Raw genomic sequence first — 6,000 nt, 5'->3', positions numbered from 1 at the left:
CTTTGTCCTCGCTGAACGCAGTCTCCAGAAGAAGTTGTGTTCATACTGTGTGCATTACAATATTGTTCCCTCTGTTTACATTGTGCTGACAAATACGATCACTGGATTATGCTCTGAGGCAATGTTTCTTTGAGTAAATGAACCATTACATTTATCTGCACCATCACACCCCAGAGACCGGGCTTTGCTCTGGTCTGTGGTTTACGCAGCAAAACCACTTTGGTTTAGTTTTCTTAAAGATGTGGTTTTGGTTCTGTATTGATTACTATGTTTTTTTTTATGATTTAAGTCACGTACTGTTTGTGCCTAAAATGTGACCGTAACAGCTGTATTAATGCCCTATTCACTGTGGTGTTGTATTTCAGGATCAGATTTTTGAGCAGACAACAAATATACAGTATATTCACAGACATTACCTGCAACCAGACACCTTTAAGCAGTGCTCTGTCATCTATTTACCTTTTAAATTAGGGGAAAAAAATTACAAGTTCTGTTGAAAAAGTCCTGAAACTAATGATTGAGACCATTTATTCCTCATGAACGTGTATAATGATGCTTGCGTCCAGCAGAATCGCCCTAGTGGCTGCTTCCGTCTTACCCGGAAGGTGGTGTCCATTTAGTTTGTATAGTACACTGTGTGGTCTGAGTCTCTTAATACATCCTCCAAGTCACCAGTGCAACTGTAAAAGAACCCTTACGTGAATATGACTGATGGATGTGATCCTCAATTAAGATAGGCTTTTATAAATGATTTCAAATAGTTTGTTGTCGCCTTACACACACACAAAAGAAGAGAACATACTGTATTAAAATTGTGAGAAAGTGGGCAGGGAGATCTTGCCAAGTCTGACAGGCTGGGAGGGAAGCTAATTATCCCATGGTGCTTAGAAGCTAAAGTGCTCATTGACGATCACAGGACTCCTCTCAGGGTGTATATAGCTATTAGGTTGAGATATAAGGGTTGGCCAAAAGCACTGATCTCTGTGACCACTCGAGCCAAGTTAGATCAACCACAAGCCTAAAGCATAAGTAGCATTGCAGGACAAATTTCTGCATGAGTTATCTGACTCTTTGGTAATGAGGGTACAACTCTGAACCAGCATAAACAAGAGTTGGTGGAATAAAATGATCAAGAAGCCATGAAGATAACACCAACTAAGAAATATTTGAATCAAAGTCGCCATCGTGGCATGTGCTTTACCATAACGTCTCTGAAGATGTAGTGTTATGTTGAGCCGAGCATATTCTCCTGTTGGTGAATAATAGTCACTGTATGTTATTAGGTGATAACAAGATCCTCAATTAGGGCGATCGCGCTCCGATTTAATTCAGATTGTAAGCTGTTTACGTGTATTTTAGGGAAGAAATATGAAGCTGTTACTGGATAAAAAGAGAGCATCCGAGTTCAGATCAAACTAAGCAAAAATAATGAGGTGTTTTTTTTCAAAAAAAAATTGTAGCCACCATTAATCCATGCCTCAAACAGAAAACATTATATGCTTCATGATAAGACAAGATAAATGGTACATTGTTTGATCTATGCTATTAAATTGGTTGGAAACATCAACCACTGTACATGTGCGATAAATGAAAACATTAATTAAAACCACACTGATGCAAAGTAATGACATAGACTGTAAGTGCTGTTTGCATGGTACAGTATTTGTATTTGACCTACATTATCAAGAAGAATGTTGTACTTTTTATAGAACCACATCAGTATGATGGCGGTAGTATAAGAAAAACTATAATCCATTTGCAAAAAACCGATTGAATTCAAACTCAAATGACCTGGGGGCCAATGAGCATCTAGTCTGGTCAAGTGGGGGCCGACATAGAGGGAAAAAGTGGAAAAAAACAACTGTTTAGTAGCCGGTGGGCAATATAAGATATTCATTATGATATTAGACAGAATTGCCAAGTAAAAGTGCTTGTTTTGATATAAAATGATTCACAATAAAAACATATTTATGATGCAGAAAAACGGAGAATTAAATTGAAAATTTAGCTAATAATGACGAGGATAATTGTGATTAAAACAGCTTAAATATATGTAATTTCATGTTGAGTGTAATACATTTAATAAAGCAATGATTACAACTGAAAGGTCTTATTACTATTATAAAAATATTGCCGGTGAATGCATTTAGTCTTATATTCTGTCTCTAATCCATCACCTCGCACAGTGGTGGGCGGGCCGCATGTAATGGATAGGAGGGCCACCAGTTTGACACATGTGGCATAGAGCATAGGTCACTAATAGGCGGACGGCGGTCCAGAGATTACATTTTAACCGGCGACTCTTTTCTGACCGTGTTTCTACTGTTTCTACACACAACGCAGTGAGAGGGACATCCCACCTGTCTCTGATTGGCCAGTACTAGTCAGCCAATCTCAGGCAGAGTAGGGCGGGGCTTCATTGAATAGAGGCGTGGAAAACGGTTCATGGGTTTTTTTTTTAACGCCACAAAAGCCTGTTTCTATTTAGTTTTTCTTATTCATTTTATCTATTATTGTATACAGTCCTCCAGAGTTGCACTGAAAATAAATATTGTTTAAATGGCTGTGAATTACAGCTTTCTTCGTTTGACTTGAGTCCTTGACTTCACGCAGTGCAGATATTGATACAATGACAATACTACTTCAATATATACATAAATGAACTAAGTTAGAACGTATATTGAACATGATGATGCTGCGGTCCTGTACCTGTGAGGAAGGTTGCACTATCCAGACCTTAAATCATAATTGACTACCCCTGGCATAGAGTGTGTGAGAGTTGACGACGTCTAGTATGTTGTTCCTGTTTGTTTGCATAGTAAGATATTACGCCGACTAGTTTGTCCATTCAGGCTGTTGTAGAAACATGACGACACCATGGGATCATGCCCAAAGTACATATAAAAGGCTTACTGAGGCTAGGGGGAAAAAAACCAACCACCCTATTTATTATGATTGCAAAGAAATTATAGACTTACTTATACATTTATAAAGCCAAAACCCCTCTTAAATGTTAGAGGTAAAAACATTCAGTTTTATAAAAAAAGTGTTTTTCTCTTTCTTTTTTTTACAAGGCCATTTAGAAAAACCATGACCTCTTTGTGGCACTGTTGAGTAATATCAACCGTTAAACTGGGAACCTCCATCACTCATCACAATTAAATGCCACACCACAATTTCGGTCAGTATTGGCACTCCTATTTTATTACGATTTGAATGAACATATTTTACTTGTAAGGGTGTAAGAGTGCTCAAGTGCTGCCCCATCATTTCTCATATTGTGAGGCAGAATTAGTTCAGATTGCTATCAGCGCCGAAGCATTTTGATAACAATTACAGAACACAATCTCCGTGCAAAGCACCTGAAATGTCAGTTTTGAATAATGTGCTTGGCAACAAACTACAAGAACTCAGCATGAAAACCCCCACCTTCAATTTCAGCCCTTACCACAATGGCGATGGCGACGATAACAATAATGGGCCGAGAAAAAGACAAAGGATGAAGAGAGCAGAGTGGGAGGAAATGCAAAAGCAGGGTAGAATGGACTGTGTGTGCATGTGCATTGTGTGAGCGTGTGTGTGTGTGTGAGTGTGGCTGATAAAACCTATTTATTTAGACCAGTCAAATGAGCTTGATGCATTGTTCACAACTCTGTATTAAGCCCATACGTTTGATCAGGCTCATTTTTATCTTTGTGCAAAAGCCATACACAGCATGTTTAGGCGCACTCATCAGTCTTGGACTATTCATCCAAGTGAGTGTAATTGAACTGCTGAGGTACTGCAATCTGCTGCTAACAGCAGCACCTCTCCACCCCCAAGCACACTGACAGAAATGCTCTTTGAAAAATAAAAGTGGCTGAAAGTTGAATCATGCATCCAATCCTGGACACTAACGACACATTTATGCAATTAACCCCATCGCATAACTCTCCTGGACCAGGTTGTGGGTGGAGGGGGCGGGAGGGAGGGAGTGTGGTGAATACCTACAAGCTCCCCATCTGGATGTAAATATGCCTGTTCTTTTAAATGGGCAACTTTAGAGGCACAAAAAAAAGCCATCAGAATCCTCACACCTCTGCCACCCTCTGGCAATGTAATCACTTTGTGCATTGGATATTGCATTTATTTTTTAATATTTCACTCTCCCGCCGTCTGTTTCCGTCTCTCTTTCCATCTCGGGCCTGCTACTGTTGCATGCATTCCATTTTCATTCTCCCTCTAAATGGCATTTCTTTCAAAGAAATTAGATATCCGCCCGGCTGTCCCTTATTATTTCAACCCAGAATTGAGGACTCCAGTTATGACCTGGATATCTCTCTCCTCTGTTTCTCTTATTCTGCTCTTCCCATCTCACCCCCCTCCCAAACCTGTCTCTTTATCCACTTTATCTCCATTCATACTTCCCCTCCCTCTCTCTCTCTCACTCTCACCTCCGAGGCCTCACCTCTTTTCCTGCCTCACCTATCTCTTGCATTAAATCAAATGGAACACATTAAAAGTGGCATGCACAGCAGACAATGGCTTTTATGATTGCCTGCCGTGTTCGGCATGGTTGTGCCGCACAGCCCCATAAAATGCCATTTGTATCACCTCATTTCATAGGGCCTTATGACACAGATGAAACAGAGAGGGGCCTGAGAGGCGACACACAGACCGAGCAGAGATATAGTAGGCTGAGCGTGGCAGGAGGATGAGAGAGAGACTGAAAAGGGGTTGATAGTTGAGCAGGGAGGGCGGAAAAAAAAGAGGACATAGAGAGCAGAAGAAAGACTAAGAAAAGGATATAGAATATAGAGTCGGAGTAAAATGAGAGCAGAGATGTGGGGAAGAATGAATCAAAACACATGAAATAGCGCGAGAAGAATCTGCAAGAGCAACAGAATCAGAATGAGGGGGCACAAAAAGACAGGTGAGAAATGAGAGCAAGAAAGTGGAAGGGAGGCCAAGGAGGGAACAGGCAGAGGATGACGGGAAGGAATAAATGAAGGAAGGAGGAACTGTGAGATGTGTGGAATAGAGAGAAATAGGTGTGAGTAGGAAGCATAGGCAAGAGAAGGCGAAAACAGGGTGAGATTGGCTCAGCGAGCAATAGACAGATTGCAGGTCAGGTAGTAAGATTACCTTTGAAAACCCTGACACTATTCAAATAAGAACAAGCTGCCAGGACAACTAGTAGGATTTAGAGTAATAAGAAATATATAGCAACCCGGGGAGTAAGAGAGGGGGCTGATGAGGGCACATCACTTGCTCTCCCTCCCTTCCTCCCTCTCCATTAGTACAGTGAGCATATTGGGCTTATTAAATTCTAATTGTCTGTAATGGCTGCCCAGGCTCTCTGAGGCGCTATGTGACAGGGTGAGAGTGAGCGGAGGTATTTGTTTTGCTAATTGGAAACCGTTCGGCTCCCTTAAGTGTCCCGCTCTATGCCGCTGCTCAGGGAGCGGCTGATAAAAGAACGGGCAGAGCGATGGATAGATAGCACAGGTACAGAGGAGAGAGGGGATGGGGAGACGGGGTGGAGCAGCAAGCGGAGCGGGGGAGGGCAGAAGTGTAAGAGGAGCACCTTGGGGGTATTTACCAGTGAGAAGGAATATGAAAAATCAATGAGGACATAATGAGCTTCATTTAGAAAGTTGTCCGACACGAGCAGAGGGCTGTTTAACATACTGGATCCACTGTGTGAGACAAAAGTTGTTTTTCCTGATACCTGAGCAACATCCAAGCAGCCTCATGCAGAGGTTACGTGCCTTGAACTTCATTTGTCATTCATTTATGAATATTGTCATTTTGTTGTAGGCTGTGTGATATTTTCCATTGGTCGGTTTGTTTATTTGGCCACTGTACTCGGGAATTTCCTTGACCCTCCCTCCGCACTAATACATCTTGCGTCCTTGCGGTGTCCTTACACACGGAAATCAATTTTGAATTACTTTACTTCTCCTCTGTACCTCAACGGTACCTTCTTCCTTTTCCCTTCTCCTCCCTACGGCAATCTAA

The sequence above is a fragment of the Solea senegalensis genome, linkage group LG6 (assembly GCF_019176455.1).
Source record: "Solea senegalensis isolate Sse05_10M linkage group LG6, IFAPA_SoseM_1, whole genome shotgun sequence".
In the NCBI taxonomy this organism is placed as follows: Eukaryota; Metazoa; Chordata; class Actinopteri; order Pleuronectiformes; family Soleidae; genus Solea; species Solea senegalensis.
The sequence above is the reverse complement of the archived record's forward strand: the minus strand, read 5'-3'. Positions refer to the sequence as shown.